General features: G+C 38.3%; 1 protein-coding gene across 1 annotated transcript in view; it reads left to right on the top strand.

Annotated features, from left to right (window-relative positions):
• Window positions 1-1303: 1303 nt before the first annotated feature.
• FAM222A (family with sequence similarity 222 member A) overlaps window positions 1304-18505 on the top strand; it is a 67353-nt gene continuing 50151 nt past the window's right edge. Inside the window, exon 1 of the mRNA XM_072147328.1 lies at window positions 1304-2161. The gene's annotated coding sequence lies outside the window, so the exon portion shown is untranslated. The remainder of the gene's footprint in view (window positions 2162-18505) is intronic.

Raw genomic sequence — 18505 nt, 5'->3', positions numbered from 1 at the left:
TGTATTATATTTGTGTAGTGTATATACTGTGTTTTATATGTGTGCAGTGTATATACTGTATAATATATGTGTGTAGTGTATATACTGTGTATTATATGTATGCAGTGTATATACTGTATAATATGTGTGTGCAGTGTATATACTGTATAATATATGTGTGTAGTGTATATGCTGTGTATTATATGTGTGCAGTGTATATACTGTATATTGTATGTGTGTAATGTATATATTGTGTATTATATGTGTGTAGTGTATATACGGTTTATTATTTGTGTGTAGTGTATATACTGTGTTTTATATGTGTGCAGTTTATATACTGTATAATATATGTGTGTAGTGTATATACTGTGTTTTATATGTGTGCAGTGTATATACTGTATAATATATGTGTGTAGTGTATATACTGTGTATTATATGTGTGCAGTGTATATACTGTATAATATATGTGTGTAGTGTATATGCTGTGTATTATATGTGTGCAGTGTATATACTGTATATTGTATGTGTGTTATGTATATATTGTGTATTATATGTGTGTAGTGTATATACGGTTTATTATTTGTGTGTAGTGTATATACTGTGTATTATATATGTGTAGTGTATATACTGTGTTTTATATGTGTGCAGTTTATATACTGTATAATATATGTGTGTAGTGTATATACTGTGTTTTATATGTGTGCAGTGTATATACTGTATAATATATGTGTGTAGTGTATATACTGTGTATTATATGTGTGCAGTGTATATACTGTATAATATATGTGTGTAGTGTAAATACTGTATAATATATGTGTATAATGTATATACTGTGTATTATATGTGTGTAGTGTATATACTGTGTATTATATGTGTGTAATGTATATACTGTGTATTATATTTGTGTAGTGTATATACAGTGTATAATATGTGTGTAGTGTATATACTGTGTATTATATGTGTGCAGTGAATATACTGTGTATTATATGTGTGTAGTGTATATACTGTGTATTATATGTGTGCAGTGTATATACTGTGTATTATGTGTGTAGTGTATATACAGTGTATTATATGTGTGTAGTGTATATACTGTGTATTATATGTGTGTTATGTACATAAGTACTGTACAGCAGTTCAGCATCAAAGCAGAATGAGTTCCCAGTGCTGAGACACTTCTCACCCCCCCCCCCCCCTTCCACCACTGACCCGCCCACAGCCTCATATCATTTCCAATTGGCCATTGCTCTGGGATGGGCGTGCCAGGGGCGTGTCGTCCGGAGGAGAGGCAGGAGCATCGTTCTGGTTCCCTGTCAGTTCCTGACGTGCAGAGCAGCAGAGAGGAGGCAGTGTCCAGGAGGCTGCTGCATGGGCGAACATCCACCCGGCTCATCCATCACTCCGTGCACGACCGGTGCTGCCCTCCGCTTCCCTGTATGCCCCGGCTGTGCCTGGTGGGGACCCTGGCACACCCGCATGTGCCGCGGATGTCAGCTGCTGCCAGCCACCCAGGAGCGGATCCAGCAGGGGATTTAGTGGATGTTGCGTGGTGCATACTCTCCTCCTGCAGCACATTTTGCACTTCTCTCGGTAATATTTATTATCTGCAGCAGTGGATGTGTCTGCGCTGATCCTGCCTCCTGTCCTCCGAGTGGAGTTTACACCAATCATGATAACAAAGACATTTCCCCTTCTTGCCTGTTAATATTTAAATCCATATTTCTATTGTTTTCCTGATTTTCTGCTGTCATCCTGATATGAAAACGCTGCCCCCGAGGCTCCAAAAGAAATTGAATTTTCTCTGCTAAGAAGAAAAAAAAATCCAGATTAATAAGACACGGAGGCTTTCCTCGGATCCCTGTTCTGGCAAGATTTAGAGTGTCAGCTGTACTGTCCTGGAAGCCAGCAGATCCCTATTCTTCTTCTTCCTATTTATGGTTTATTTGACACTTGGATTAATGGTCCCAACTTCAAGCCAATGCAGAAACACTACATGACACTTAAGACAATTGATGGTTCTTAAAGACACAATTTCATTTCAACTCTTTGTATGCTGATTCCCATCCCTGGAAGATTAAAGGAATATTTCTGAAGACCTCATGGCTTGGATTGAGTTTTAGAGTCCTACAAAGACTTTTATTTTTCCTGGATCAAAGGCAGTTAAGCAGGAAAAAGAAGATTTATGGTAAATATTTTCAGGTCTGGATTTAGAATGTGTAATATTTCTCAATTTTTTTCGATTTTAAGTGTATGGTACAGCAGATGGTGGATTTTCCTCCCAGCTATCTTCTTCTTATGAATGCTGGTTTAAACTAGTTACTTTATCTTAATCGTTACCCATCTGTGTATAATTAATGGAAACATCTTTCTCTTCTGAACTCGCTGGATTAACTGTGAGGGCTTAGATTTGCTTTCTTGTGTACATGTGAGGTGGATGCCTGGCTACTTTTCTAATGATCTTCATATTGTTTAATTTGGGAATATTTTAGTCCTGTGTTAGGTGGGGACCTACTCATTGATATAGGTGAGGGTCCTGGCAGGGGTTGCACACTTTATTCTCGCGCTTCACTGCCTTTATTTACTACTAGATGTCAGCAGAGAGAGAGAGAGAGAGATGATCAATTATTCCCCTAAATCATTATGACTTGGTAAGTATGTGACGTATACACTAAAATGGAAATCTCCCAGACTTGGCATGTGGCATCTTATCTAAAAAAATCTGGATCTTTTCTAGTCGGGTTGAATAGGGCTCTGTGGCTCTAGGGGGTTAGGTCATTAGGCCTTTGTCCCATAGGATTTATTGCTGGGGATTTGCTGTAATCTTTGCTGAACTCTTATTCTATAGAACAAAATGTAAATATTTGCAAGCGAAGGCAATGGTGTTGTATGTCATTGTGTGCTTGTCAGCTGCTCTAAAGTGGCTCCAAGCCATTTAATGTCCTTCCTCTGGAAAGTTGAGATGACTTAGTTTCCACAAAACAGCCAGACAGTATCTTTGAGGATGAGTAAGAAGGTCTTTCTGAGAATTGATCTTATTATTATGTTGGCGATGAATTGTTCCCTGGTGCATACTGTGGTGCGTCTATAAATATATGAGCAGATGAATATGATGGGAATACAAGCATACTGTTCAAAAGTACAAGGATTAGCTTGTTTTTGTCTATGCCATTAGGTTCAAGGACAGAATAGATGTTTTTCTATATGCTGGTTCTGTGTATGACCCTTGTGTTGTTTTTATCACACAGTTTTGTCTAAAACAGAATTTCTTTGTGATGTTTTTCTTCCTATTGTTGGTTTTGTCTCTGTGCTGATGGTAATCAGTTCATGTTATTCTTACACTCTATTATGCTGTCCTATAAATATTTCTCGTTTTTTACTAAACTTCTTTTTTGCCTTCTAATTTAGAACTTGTTTTATCTACACAAACTGTAAATATTTAGTCGAAACTACGGTATATCTTCTCCTTTATTTTTCTCTTTCATATTGTTCAATCATTCCGTTCTATATATCAATATTATTATTTTTTTTATTATTATATTGCCCTATAGTTTGGTGCCTAATCTAGTGTGAATTAAACATATTAAACACTACCACTCAAATATTCCATATGAGCTCACCATCCGGCATGTCTGATGTATAAGTAATGCACAACCCTACTGGTCAGCACTTGATCAGTATTCTTCTCATGTCATGATGGGGCACAGTGATGGACTAAGAACATTAATGCCCTTTCCCACCTGTTGAGAGTAGTAAAAGGAAGTGTTGTAGTTTCCTGACATAAGGCTAGGAAGTTAGTTTATGGCAAAGGACATTCTTTTAAAACCGTGCATCTATAAAACAAATGGGATGGATTTATTACTTTGGTGGCCTTGACCTTGGTCGGAGCAGTCTCCAGGTAGTCATAGCACATCAAAGGGAAAAGGCTAATGGAGTGTAAGTAACGTCATTGTTCCAGCTGTGGCAAAACTCTTAAAAAGCACAGTCTGGATTTACATTATCTTGGGGGGGAAATCCATTGTTATCTAGATTGAATGCTATGGACTAGCTTTGATCGTTGCCCTATGGCTCTAATTTATATCTAGAATTATTTATGTAATACAGATAAGGTCAACAGGTATTTTAGAATTTTGCAGCCATTCTAAAACCAATGCAAGTTTCCCCCGCTGTGGAGGAAGACAGGGGTTACCTGGGATATAGATATTAATGAGACGCCTAACTATGCATGACTCTCTCTGCCTTTTATTCTCCACTAGTGGTCGTCACTGAAAAACTATGGTTGGGGATAAATGTTCTTGTTATGAATGGCAGTGAAAGGTCAATTTTGGGCTCAAATCATTCTTTGGATGTGTTTTTTGTTGTCGCTTTTAAGGACAGTGCATCTAGTTGTTGGTGTGTGCTTTGTATCTGTTAATTTATATTTCAGTTATTTCTCATAGATTGTAAGCTCTTGTAGGTAGCGTCCTCATTCCTAGTGTTCCATCTTAAAATGTTATTGCTCTGTAATGTCTTATATTGTTTCTACATGTACCCCATAATAATAATCTTTATTTATATAGCGCCAACATATTCCGTAGCACTTTCCATGAGCTTTAAAGCGCTGCATACTATGATGGCGCTGTGTAACTAAATGTTTATCTATTTTATCCAGCAAATTGAAATCCTTCCATTTTCCATGTTGTTTTGGTAAAGGTGGTTAGGGCTGGGATATTAAGACATATTGTTATCTACAATTTTAGTGGAAATTTCAAAGTTAGAATTTAGAGAGTCTGCTGTGCCTTATTTATTAGTGTGAATGGTGTCTTTGTTGCCTATATAATCTATAGTAAGGTGTCTAGTAGTGACATGTGTATACAGTCTACTAGTTATCGAGTTTCTTCTGCTAATAGGTACCAGGATGGCTTTAGTTTGTGTTTGTGTAGCTGGAGATTTAATGGGAACAGTCAGATTAGCCGGCATCTTGATGAGCAGGCCTGCAGATGGGTCATTCCTTCTTTTGTCTGTCCCTGTTTTGCTTATGAAGGTAGACACAATAAAACTCTGTTCTGCCTTTCAACCTCCAAACAGATAACAAGGCAGAGAGGAAATGAAAGGGCTTAATGGCATATGGCCTAGTAACCACTTACAAACAAGCGGAGACTGAAAAACCCTGGGAGAGGGTATGTGAATTAACTCCTACAAAAATAGATGGTGGGCTGAAGGTAAACAGCTATAAGGGATTTATAGAACGTATATTGTATTTCTACAGGATACACTGTTTGACTAAATGTTTTTACTGTGAAACGTGAGCTGTATGTGTATTTACCCAGCAGTATCTCCAAAGGTGGCATTACAGTCCTGAATAAACTAACATTGCAAGTTGTAATTGCTGGTTAAGTCTGAAATGGAAGGTTTTATGATTCAGAGAAAAAACGCACACAATAATAGGGAAATCGTATAAATGCCATGTAGGTGCTGACGAGTTTGGACTTACCTGGGCCACATCTTCATCCGCTTGTATGTGCACACAATTCTTACTTGGTTTTGACCCTGGTTCTGCAATTTAATTTAAGAACACCAATATACTTTATTTTTATGAAATTGGCCATGATGAGAGGATGGGGACATAAAGCTGAGCATGGCAACTCTTTAAAATAAAGTGTAAGCAACTATTTCTAAACCTTTAGCAGTTTTACACTGGATTATAAAATACCGGTAATTGATATATCTGTAGATAAACACATGTAGTAATGCTGGTTTTGGCCTTGTTCACACTTGTTTTAATGCCAAAGCATTTTACAAGTAAAAGTTGTTTGATTTATTCTTTATTTTGTGTGTTAATCATAAGGGGAAGATTTAAAAGGGTTGTCTGGGGGTTGAAAAATGTCACTGCTTTCCTGCAAAAACCGCTCCTCTCCTGACAATGTGTGGTGCATGATATTACAACTGTTATTTACAAAAAAAGGTCTGTGAGGTCTTCACGGACCTTTTTAGTAAATAATATGTAAATATATATGGACCCAGTCATATACTATATCCACTATCGTTATTTGATATTACAACTGAGCTCCATTCATTTCTATACAGCCCAACTGCAGTACCAATATCAACCATGATCAAGTGAGGTGTCCTTTGTGGTAGAAAGCAGGCATTTTTTTTAAACTAACAGATAACCCCTTTAAGTAACTGTAAGGCGTCTTGCTCACAAATTCACAGGCTGTGAACAATGGACCATTGGTGTCTGGGTTCCACTCACACGCTGATGACAGGAGAAGACACTGCTCGGGCTGTTGGCTCATACACACCACAGGCTATAGAAATACATGGTGACGTGTGTTAGCCATCGAAACAACAGCTAGCGCATTTCTAAAGACAAAGTTTGTGTGCAAAGGCTGTGGACAGGGCAAAGTTGCAACAAGGTCACTCCTGATGTTTACAGTCCACAGCTCACATGATTCCTAAAACAAGGATACAAGTTGTACATAAGATAATGAAGGAAAAGGCAATGTCCTTATTATGAGTGTAGATAATGGGGCACATTTATTTAACCGCCCCTGTGCGTTCCCCGACAAGAATGCACAGCTGCCACGATTCACTAAGATCGAGCGTCCGATTTCCTGCATGTGTCGCTTCCCCGCTCAGGTCTGCCAGAGTTCACCTTCTTCCTCCCGGTGCATGTAAGTGCATGGCTTGCGACACAATTTAAATGTTAAATCCCGCGCTCAGTCGAAATCAGTTGGATCGTCTGACAGACTGCCCACCCCCCCAATTTGTGTCGCATGAAAGCCAGAGCCGATTCGCAAAATCCGATCCCATGCGCCAAAAACCCCTGTTAAATGCAGCGCAAATCAGAAATTGTCTGAATATCCGAGGATAGTGCAGCCCGCAGCCCCATTATGTGGATGTAATTGCGGAACAGGCTTATATTCTGTTATGTAATAAACTGATCTGGAGATCACCAAGCAATGGCAAAGCAGCTATAAAGGAGTAAAGGAAATGAGTTTGTAGACGGGGAGTAGAATAATCTAATATTTGCATCTCAGTTCACTTGTTTTCACATTAACATGGCTGACCCCTAGATCATAAGTGTGATGATGTGAAAATGATTGCCATAGGCAGGTACTTTAGGTATTTCAGCTTGAATGACCTATTACGCTGTTTAAATAGTGAGAGCAATTTGAAGGTTTTTTTCTTATTGAAGTCTATTGGGAGAAAAGATGTATAGAAGCCAAGACTAAGCCTGTCTTTTGTGTAGCACATGTGACACAGTGTTAGGAACATGGTCATAGTTGGATACAATGTGCAGATTAAGGGTGAATTTGAGTGAATAAACAATCCTCAAGAGACTTGAGATGTCTTTATATTTTTAAGTAGCATCTGTAAATGGTTTTGTTTATGTAGGAAAATGCAACCAACTTTTGTCAAAGTTATTAATTTATGTATTAGTCCTTACCTACCTGATTCTAGCATAGAATTTCTCCTGGTAGGTGGTGAGTAAAGCCTACATCCAGTGCTTCATTTGAACTCAAATGTGTATCTTATTTTTTTACTTTAAAGGGTTATTCTCATGAGACAGGTTTCTTAAATGTACTCGGGATAACAAAATAACACATTCTCTAATTAAATGTTTTTGACAAAAATACTGCATCTCACAGATATAAGTCCAACCTGTCTCCATCAGTCCTGGTGTATACAGTTTTGGTTGACCATGGATCTTCCGAGTTTAGTATTGGCAGACATATTTTCCTTCTGTCTGATGCAGTAGCCCGCACCCATTCATTCCAGGACAAGCTCACACACACACACACTGACACACACACTGACACACACACTGACACACACACTGACACACACACTGACTTCCTGTCAGCAAACAACAACATTGTGAGGAGAGTAAAGCAACAAGCTATCGGCAGATAAGATATTTATCCGGTGAGAGAGGCATATAGCAGTGCCGTGTACGTTATGGCTGTGATAGTAGAGCTCAGAATGTCATTTGTAATATCCATCTCATGGATATCATCGTCTCTCATCTTTAATCTGTCTCATTTCTCTTTCTATGTGTCAGATACTACTATACTTTTCAGAAGCTAAATAAAAGTGTATATAAACCTAACTCTGATAATCTAAGCACATTCTTTGCACACAGCATCTCATAGCACAGAGGAATCATGTAGCGTCTGTTTAGAGAATCCCCGCCCACACCCTGGAATCTTACACTGGCCATCACTGAGTGATAGGAGCTAAAACAGCAATAAAACTGAGTAAAATTGTAATGTAACTGGTTAAAAATTATCTTTATTGTGTAAACATCACTTGGGGATTGAAATTTGAGAATTTCTTTACCCTTTAAGGAGTTTTTCAGGAATTCTGGGGCAGGGTACTGCTGGTCTTCTGCACATCTGCTGAACCAGAAGTGTTTCAGGGGTACTAGAAACACTATGGTCAATCAGTGGGCTCCTCACATTTTGGGATGTCAAGTGACAACTGCTGTGTGAAGAGGCCAATGATTGACATTAGTGGGTACCGTGATCACTCTTGACTGGGCAGAGCTGCCAAACACTGGAAGTACTAGTGAAGACTTGGGAGCTAGGAACTAGAGCAGGTTAAGCATCCCTGCCCCACCCTCCACAGGTTTTTCAAAATGTGTGGCAAATCCCTTTAAAGTTATGACTTCTGCTACTCTGGGAGTAGGATATGATAGAGGTAGAGAAGCTCACTGTCTCCTGTCTTCTCAAAAAGATGCAGACTTGTGTATCAAACTTATCTCCCCTCAGCCTGATCCCAATATTTGAGGCTTAATGCAACCTGCAGACTACGTGGACCTTTGTTCGCCTTCTTATCTCTCTATACACGCATTGGGCCCTGCTTTCTGGCTCCTCTTCCACTCCCCCTCTGGTCAGCGTCTCATGCATGCGCAGTATGCTGGTCATCCCCACTAGGGGCCCTCTAAGAACCAAGGGCAAAACGGCGCACTGCGCATTTACTGCTTTGCTTCTATTATCGGCATCACTTTTCAGCTAGTGGACTGCACGCGACACGAACTGCGCATGCAGAGGAATTAGATTGAAACAATGTCCAGACGTGGGAGTGGAAGAGGAGCCAGGAGGTCCCAATGCGTGTACAGGAGGATAAGGAGGCGTAGTTAGGAGATGAGGTGGCCATGACGGGGAGTGCATGCTTGACTGTTGTGATGAAAACCCAACCCTTGTGACTAGATTATTGAACAAGAATATAAGTTCAATTTTTGGGCTGCAGGCAGCATTGGAAGCTTATAAAAGACTTGGCCAGCAACAAGGAAAATGGCCATATAAAGTACTTTGTGGTTTACAAGAGTGGGAGCTGATTACAGGTTCCCCTTAAGGATTAGGTTGTTGCTCTTTTATTCAGTCACCATCTTAGACATTTATCAGAACTGAGAGGAATCTTGCATTTTCTATATAATCTTACATATAAGTTTGCAACCATCTTTCACCATCCTCCATAAATAGGACCATACATCTTGACCTTGCAGATAGGGGTTGTGAACTAAGCATATGCTGGTATCACTGGCACCAACAGTCTACAAGTGAGGCAAAAACCTGAGTTTTCATTTTTGTAAGAAAACAAATCATTTTTATTGAAGCTATTTTTGCATTCCTCTTTCCTATTATCACAACTAGGCTGTATTACCAATGTCATTATGTATTTTTTTTTTTGTAAAATTTTGATGGATTTAATGCTGATGGCTCATATTGGGGTAAAATACCTATGGAAGTATTCTCCCACAATTTTTTCTCTGCGAGTCAGGGACTTTAAGAACAAGTAAAAGCTTGTGACCTTGTGTTTTATGGTACTCTTGGATAGTTATGCAAATGAAGACTGGTTTATGGGTGCAGCAATTCACAAATAGTCTTCTTAATGATACCTCTTACCATGAATGATTATCTGCAGGATAATCCATATATATAGGTGTCTCCTGCCCTCCTGCTCCTTTCTGGCACCTCAGTTCTAAGTATGGCAAGCAGTTGCTTTACTGCAACATTTCTTTTGAGGATTGATTTTGCTGATGGCAATTTCCAAGCAGATCCTCAGCCAACCCCCTCTGTTATTCATAAAACCTGAGATTTCAGTTCCAGAACAACTGGAGTGTTACCTCTGGTTCAGTGTGTAACCTGACAGCAATGTCAACCCTCTGTCTTACAGATACATAACTCCTTCATTCTGTCATCGGGTGCAAGCAACAGTAACTGGTACTCTTTATGTAAATCCGCCAGCCACATACAAGACTAAATTTAACCCATTTGTTAAAAGCTAAGACGCCAGGACAGACTCGCTGTTTACATTATCAATGTAATGGAAGGCAATGACACTTAGATAAACACTGGAGGAGACACATCCTTATCAATTGTTATATAAACCCTTTTTAAGTAGTCTGAGTCAGATATGTTTCGTTCTGCTTTCCATTATTTGTTATACATGGCACTATAGGATTTTTACTATTTTTATAGTATCTATTCCCAGTAGGTTTATATTCATGACCATCAAAAAATGGAAAGGTCCCTAGAAACTATTCATTTTCTGACTGTTTTTCACAATTCTAGTCGATTGCCATAGTTGATGGAGAGTGAAAAATGTTTTCCATACTGGTAGTTTCAGCAGGACCTCCATGGTTTACTACGCGTCTCACTCAGATGAATAAGAAAATGGAAAATGTGGCAATAAATCAGTAGCACGTGAATACAACTTTTAGCCTACAACTCTGGCTGAAAGGTATGTGGTCATCCTAATTATGGACCTCCAAATGATCACTTTATAGAACTGGTATCTTTATAAAACACTCTGTAGATGCCTTAATTTATAAAGTATTGTCACGTCATAAATTTAAATGAGGTGTCTACAGACATGTAGCTTTTAGACAAATGCTTGTTCAGGCAATTCACTCATACACATGCATGCTCAGTTTGGTTAAGAGTGTGGTATGTGTTTTTAATGGATAGCGTCAAATAAGCCATTGCCAGACACCTCTGTCGACAACTTATCTTCATATCTTGAGTCTTGAAGTTCTACATGCTCAAGCCTTCTTTCCACTACATCATCAGTCTGGGGAGCATGAAGCCTCCTACTCAGATTAGATAGTTGGGTGACTTTTATAGGTAAGCAACCTGTTATCCATCCACCGGGCCTAGATAAACAACTGGAATTTATGATATATGAACTATGACGCTAGCTTAGATTTACTTCTGTTTGCCATTTTAATTCTTATTGTTTGCAAACCAACTAAATATTTTCACTGGGATGAAACTTGAAGTGATAGATTATCTTCCAAATCAGTTTTTGTTGCGTGCTCTCTGATCTAATGTTGTTTTCAGTGTCTTACCCTTTGATACATTTAACCTTTGGTAAATAGGGTAAAGATATTTCATTAAGGCAATGTGATTTTACTGCCTTTGAAGTGGTAGGATTTCAGTTACTCAGTAGCTACATGACCTTAAGGCAAATCTTTTAATCTCTCTGAACCTGGGTTAAAATAATTTAATTGTAAGCTCTGCGGAAAAAAACAGATTTGCTTCATACTACATTGCAAACATCAAGGTCTATGGAAAGTCATTAATGGCATGTATTGTTTTATTCAAGAGTACTGAAGTTTTCCAGCTCCTTTATCTATATCTATACATGTAAGTGTTACCTATGACATGTTACTTATATAATGTTTAGATATTCTGCAGCGTTGGATACAGATTCATATCAATCACATATATTCCTGTTCCTAATGGGGCCCATAACCGAACAGGTTTTTGCTGATGACTAAGAAGCAAAAATTATTATCCATTATTTTCATTATCCATGATCAGAATTATATTTAGAATTCGCTTGCTACAAGTTATCATCACAAACCACTGAGCCACTGTGGTGCTTATAAATCTGTAGTTATGTATGAGACAAAATGACAAATGCAATGATCAATGTCTATCCAAGAATTCTGTGTTCCTATATATGTTCTCTATAGATATGCTCATATGACCATGCAAGATTGTGGTAACTTTGACCTATCATCTGATACGCTGGGATTCCAGGTGTCAAACTTCCCCTGATCTCATAAACATGATCTAGACAGTGATGTATTTGGGATAAAAAAAATAGATATAAGACTCATTGAGCCTAAACCTCTATTCCCCTCAGGTAAGGTATGAAATGCCCTTTCTAGAACTCCCTCTTTTATGTCAAACCATTTCCTATAAAAAAAATAACCATCTCATATGACATTGAGGTGATAATAGTCATATTTGCCTGGCTTTGGGGGGGATTTTGTATAGGTAAACATGTGACATTTGAATTAGAAGGGGAAATTCTATAAAGGAAATGTCATACCCTGCCTTAGGGGGTAAATAGTTTACTGGGGTAAAACCTGTTGACTTGTTCTCTTTAAGTTGAATGAGTGCACTTTGTATTCGTGGTGGTGGTGGTTGTGACTCTTAAGTAACCATGTTCCTGCTTGTATGGTTGTACAGTGAGGTTCAAGCTGCTATTCCATAAGACGTTCAGGTTTGTGAATCCATAGTTAATCAGTTTTATCCTGGTAAGTATTCATTTTCCCGGATCCGCCACCACATCTGAAATTGTGTAATGCATGGTAGGGTAAGTCCTCCAAAGGAAGAAGCGCTCTTTGAAGCTGGTCTTCAGTGTACTCTGGCCATGGGATAAGGCTTCTGAGCAGGGGACCTCTCTCGGATTTTGCTTAAAAGCCCCCATAATGCAGCCAAAACTCATCTTAAAATATGTCAAACTCCATTGTCTACTAAGCATTACATTATATGGTGGTTATGCTCCTGCTCAGGTCTTTCTTCTGTATTATTATTTTGTACACACTATTCACAGTATTAAATACAGGCTATCCCCTACTTAAGGACACCCGACTTACAGATGACCCCTATTTACAGACGGACCTCTCTGCCAGAAGTGACCTCTAATTAAGCTCTCTAGATGCTTTAATTCAGTCCTGGGCTGCAATGAACAGCACTATGTCTGTAATGAAGCTTTATTGATAATCCTTGTTCCCATTACAGAAAAAAATTGTGAAAATCCAGATGTCACTGAGACCAAAATTTTTTTTTTCTGGATTAACAATTATAACATATATATACGACTTACACACTAATTCAACTTAAGAACAAACGTAAAGAACCTATCATGTACGTACACGGAAATCATTCATTTCACTATTGGCAAATTGGATCTAATAAAGTTTGACATATCATGTTTGTTTCATCCTGGTAAAACAAAATTATTTTTAGAACAAACTTATAAAAAAAAAAAGCCACAGTGAGCTCATTCCCCTGTGTTTTATAGGGTATAGAAATTAGTTTTATATAGTTGAAAATTAGTTTTGTGTATACTTCTTATAAATTTAGCATAATTTGGCTTTCTTCAGTTCATATGTACTACACTACATAGCAAGCTGCTGTATGACATCCATGAGAAGATCTTCTAAAGAGCTCCTTTTAACGTTTCTTCTCTGTTATCATCCAAGTTAAATAGTGATCAATTAAAAAATGATTGACTTTGCTTTGATCAAAACTGAGATTAGATTATCAAGAGGGGCTGAAAATTGGACATGATCACTAATGGATTTGATTGTGGAAATGATTCTCCAGCTTGCTATGTATTGTGATACAGATATACTGCTGAAACTAAGTGAAAAAGTGAAATTTAGAAAAAAAAAAATCCTATAAGATTCATTTTTAGCTAAAAAAAATAAATGCACTACATTGGAAAATACCTCCAAACGTGTCCATAGCCTTTAAGTGTCTATAATTGCAATGTCATATGTAGCATAGCTATTTACTAAATAAAGAGCCGGTCACCTGCAACCTCTGACACAATGATAAATGTGCCTCACTGTGTTTGAAGAATTATTGTCTTAAAATAATTCTCTGGAATCTATGATTTCCTGTTGGAGCTTCACGCAGGGCCTTTTGTTAGAAGCCCAGGGGTGTATATAATATAAGAGATTCTGTGCTTAGTGAAAGTATCCTCACTGCTCTAAAACATTCCCAGCAGGCTCTTGTCAGATACAGGTCATTAACTTTTTTTCATTGAGAGTTTGTTTACACGGCTGCAATAAATAGTATGTGCATTGCTGCTCTCTAGAATTTCCTATGGATCAACCCTTTTTTAAGACAAGGCCTCAAAGATTTCATATCTGTGTATTTACACTGGTGGAGGGACACAGTGGGGCAGATTTAATAGGGTTGTGGTACATGAACATGTACAATATCACATAATTGACTTGCTTTAAAGCGAGCTAGTACTATACTATACTAGGAGGCAAAAAAGAAGCACTTGAAGTTGTTCTACCTACAATGACCCTTCTACGAAGTCTAAATATGGAATACATGGACACACTAGATAAGACGGCAATGTCAAAAATATGTAAATAATTCAAAATAAAATTAATTTTTTAATCAAAAAATGGTGTATATCAGCATAAAATACAGTAGCATTTAAGTATAACATGTAGTACAAGAAATTCTAAAATAATTTACCATCATTCAGAAATGGGAAGGAATAGTGGCAGGGATTGAAGGACACAATAATCAGACTATTCCCAAGCCTAAAATGGCTAATAACAGAGAACAATAGATTGCATTCATCTACACAGTATATTGAGATAGGTTTATTGTCCCTTTAAGCAGGGCCGGCGCTATGGGTAGGCAAAGGTGGCAATTGCCCAGGGCCCCCAGGGAGAAAGGGTAGAATCTCTTCTTTCAAATGAATCTTGAATTGTGTTTCTAGGTGCTATGGATCCAGAGATATTCAGGTTTAAAGTGAGAATATCTGGTGCCATTTTTATATATAAATATCTCAGTTTTCCTACATTTTAGAAACACAAATTTAGATTCATATAAAAGAGGAGACTCTCTTCTTTCATAGGAAAAAAGAAGTGAGTTTCTATGAGTCACAGAACCAGAGATACAGCCCCCGGAAGTGTCTCCCCCATCTCCAGATTCTTAGCCGGCAGCTGCAGGGAGCATTTGCTGCACACAGGAGCTGCTGCACCTCACAGATAATGGAAATATTCACTTTATATGTTACTAGTACTACATTTTGAGAAGGGATAATATCAACTAATATTCATGTTTTTAACCCTTCTCTATGCAAATCTAAGAACATACTTTGGGCCACATGTATCAATCGTTTTTTTCTGTTGTTTTTGCGCCTTTTCATTCAGGCGCACCGTTTTTGTACCATTTTTGCGACTAAATGCCAAACTAGCTGCGCAGCAAAAATAAGCAGCTTTCCCTCATTTATCTTACCAATCCAGATGTTTTGATGCGCCTAATGATATTCATCACTTGCGACTTTTCATTTAGGCGCAAAAACACTCCAGCCCGAAGCTGGCGTTAACTGAGAAGAAAGCACTGAGCCCCTTTGCAGAACAGCTCATTTCTAGCAGCAAAGCTCAGCCAGACACTGCAGACACTAGTACAGATAATACAGACATGAGATACTCTGCAGACAGGAGCTGCAGACTCTATTTACAGTTCATCACCTTCTATTTACTAAATATTCTGCAAAACACTGAGCTCACAGCAAGAGAGAAGAGAACGTTACAGAATGTTGCAGATACGACATACAAGTGTCCCCCATGTAATTCTGCACAGTATCACCAGTGTGTCTGAGGGGGATACTGTGCAGAATTACAGGGGTGCAGCAGGAGATCAGCACTGGGGGGATCCCCTCCAGGAGAAGCCACTGCTGAGGAGGTCACTGGGTGCAGGGTGTCACACACCTGGGTGCTGCTGTGAGTGTTATCTTCATTCTGGGCTGTGGGAGAAGCAGAGAGGAGCTTGTAGCAGGATCACATGTAAGTGTCCGAATCTAACATTGCGCCTTAACTGCGCCAAAATTGCGCCTAAACTGTGTTAAAGTAAAGTGATTAATAAGAGGCAGGAAATTACCTTATCACAGATGGTTGTAGCTTGTGATAATTCTGGCAAAACAGTGCGACAGAATACAGGCAACTACTACACTTAGGCGCACAAAAGTGATAAATGTGGCCCATTCAATCCTCTTCGCTTAATGTGACTACACCGCGACCAGAACATGTCCATAAAGTTATATGTAACACCAAAAACACACACATGTCCGGGAATAAAGTTTGTATTTCCCACTATCCTCCATTACTTACTCCTATGTTATGACATTCTCACTTTCATTCTTATGAAGCTTGGAGGGTTCTGTTATTGTGCGGATAATACAATGGCGCACATCTAAACGTGACTTATTAACTCATTAGCTCGGTTTATGGATATATAGTTATTTATTTGGGTTACCATTGTGTAAGGAACAGACAATGATAAATCTGTGTGAATTTTCTGCAGTTCCCTTTGCTGTATGTTTTGGTGAATATACACATGTGGGGTCTGTATAATCTCACATTTTACTGTTTTAGGAAAGTAGATTTTCTTTATATAAATATTCTGGATTTGTACATATTTTAGAGGAAATTTTGAATGTTAATTGCCAAATGCATTGCCTGGTTGTCTGCTTTCAAAATTCTATAGGTTTTATGGCGCCTTTACTTTTTATTCTGTTTTATTGATATATTTTGCAGGTTGTGACTGTCTAAAAATGTCTAGCTGAAAAGCAGATCTCTAGTTATTACAGTGTTAGTAATATTATGTGGATTTATTTATGTGAACATATCAATAGGGCACATTTGTGAACTCTACAAATGTCCATGTTTGGATCAAATTTTTTGCCATCAAAGTCAAATTTTAAGTATTTTTAATAAAATGTTTCAATTTGAATCAAAATTGCATGAAGGCACCTATGTCTATAAAATCTTTGATGCAATTTTGAAAATGGGGCAAGTGTCTGCTTTCAGAAAATATCGGTCCCTCTCCCCAATGGGCCTCACAGTCTAATCAACCTACCAGTAATTTTTTGGAGTGTGGGAGGAAACCGGAGAACCCGGAGGAAACCCACGCAGACACAGAGAGAACATACAAAATCTTTGCAGATGTTGACTAGCGCTGCAAGGCTGTAGTGCTAATCACGGAGCCACCATGCTGCCCATAAATCTCCCTATCATCTATCTATCTCCTATAAAATTCTCGTATTACAGTTTGTTTTACCATACTAAAGGAGCCTCTTACTGACTGTGACTGGTCATAAAATAGTTTTATTTTGGGGCCCCACTTTTAGTTTTGCCCAGGGCCCCACTTTGTCTAGAACCGGCCCTGCCTTTAAGCCTCACGTGTATTTCGAGCTGTCATGGAAATTTGCACAGCATACTCTACCAGTCTCTGATTGAAAAGACCTGCTGGGAAAGCCGCAGGTGTCCTACCTTATTACTCTTACCCACGGCTTCCCTAATTACCAAATAGCTGCATTTCAAAGGGGATTTACTGGGAAACGCAGCAACGGTACGGAGAAGTGCGTCTACCTTACTGCAGGCTTGTGTACTACACAATACTATCAACTTTATACACTTCTCTATGGATAAACACAAGTGATGCACTTCTTATGTAACGCATGGCGCAGAAATGTGACACAAAGGCTGTGTACACTAAGGTATTCTGTGCAAGATGATTCCTGCTCTTGACCCTATTTGAAGTAAAAAGGCCAATTAAAAAAAATATATTAATAAATTTGTTCTGTTCTGATTTGTTTTTAAATGTGCCATAATTGTTTTCACATGTATATTTATATAAAGTATATAAACAATATACAATGTGTATGTATGTTTTTGTTTTTTTTATTATTATTTCTCTAAGCAGTTTTCATTATGTCATGAAATTGAATTTTGTACCATCATTTGCTTAGGACAGATTGTCTCGAATTTGCTGAGTTGCATCTCTGGGATGCAAATCCATTTTGGCGACAAACAGGTTAAGTTGAAGTCTCTTGTGTGCTATCTTGTAGATAAGCAGATGGCTCCTGTCTGCTGTCTCTGTATTAAAGCCAATCCATTGCATTGATTTACTTTCATTTCTTTGTGAAAGCCGAAATGTGGGTAGAGAGGCTACTGTGGAAGCAGTGGACTTACAATTTCTCCGAATCCTACTAGATAGCGGTGCAGTACAGGAACTGCCAGACGCTGTAGAAAATGCTTGCTAAACCGAGATTTGCTAATCGTTACAATTTAGAAAGAAGTGGTCCATCAAAAACATGCTTATTCTTGTTTAATAAAACCGCAGACCTCTGCAAAACATCTGAAGCGGCTGATAAGACACGTTGTTTTTACTAATAGATTTCAGAATATTCAATAAGGGAAGTCATTTCATTCATTTAATAGGGCATTATAGCAAAGAAATTCCACCTTTTTTCTCTTGGTTAGGCTTTATTTCTGTTTAATGTAATGGTTACAAGACATTTCCACCATAATGTCTATAAAGCAAATTACATCTGCTCTTTAATATTTGATAAAGCACACTTTACTTGCAAACATTGTCTGTAAGCTGCATTCAGCCAAAGTTATTTTGTCATGATCAATACAATGTAATGGGTCAAAGTTCCCCGAAAGGGCCCCATAGTGTCACAAGCTTCGCTTGCGTTCCATTCACTT

The sequence above is a fragment of the Engystomops pustulosus genome, chromosome 1 (assembly GCF_040894005.1).
Source record: "Engystomops pustulosus chromosome 1, aEngPut4.maternal, whole genome shotgun sequence".
Lineage (NCBI taxonomy): Eukaryota > Metazoa > Chordata > Amphibia > Anura > Leptodactylidae > Engystomops > Engystomops pustulosus.
The sequence above is the reverse complement of the archived record's forward strand: the minus strand, read 5'-3'. Positions and strand labels throughout refer to the sequence as shown.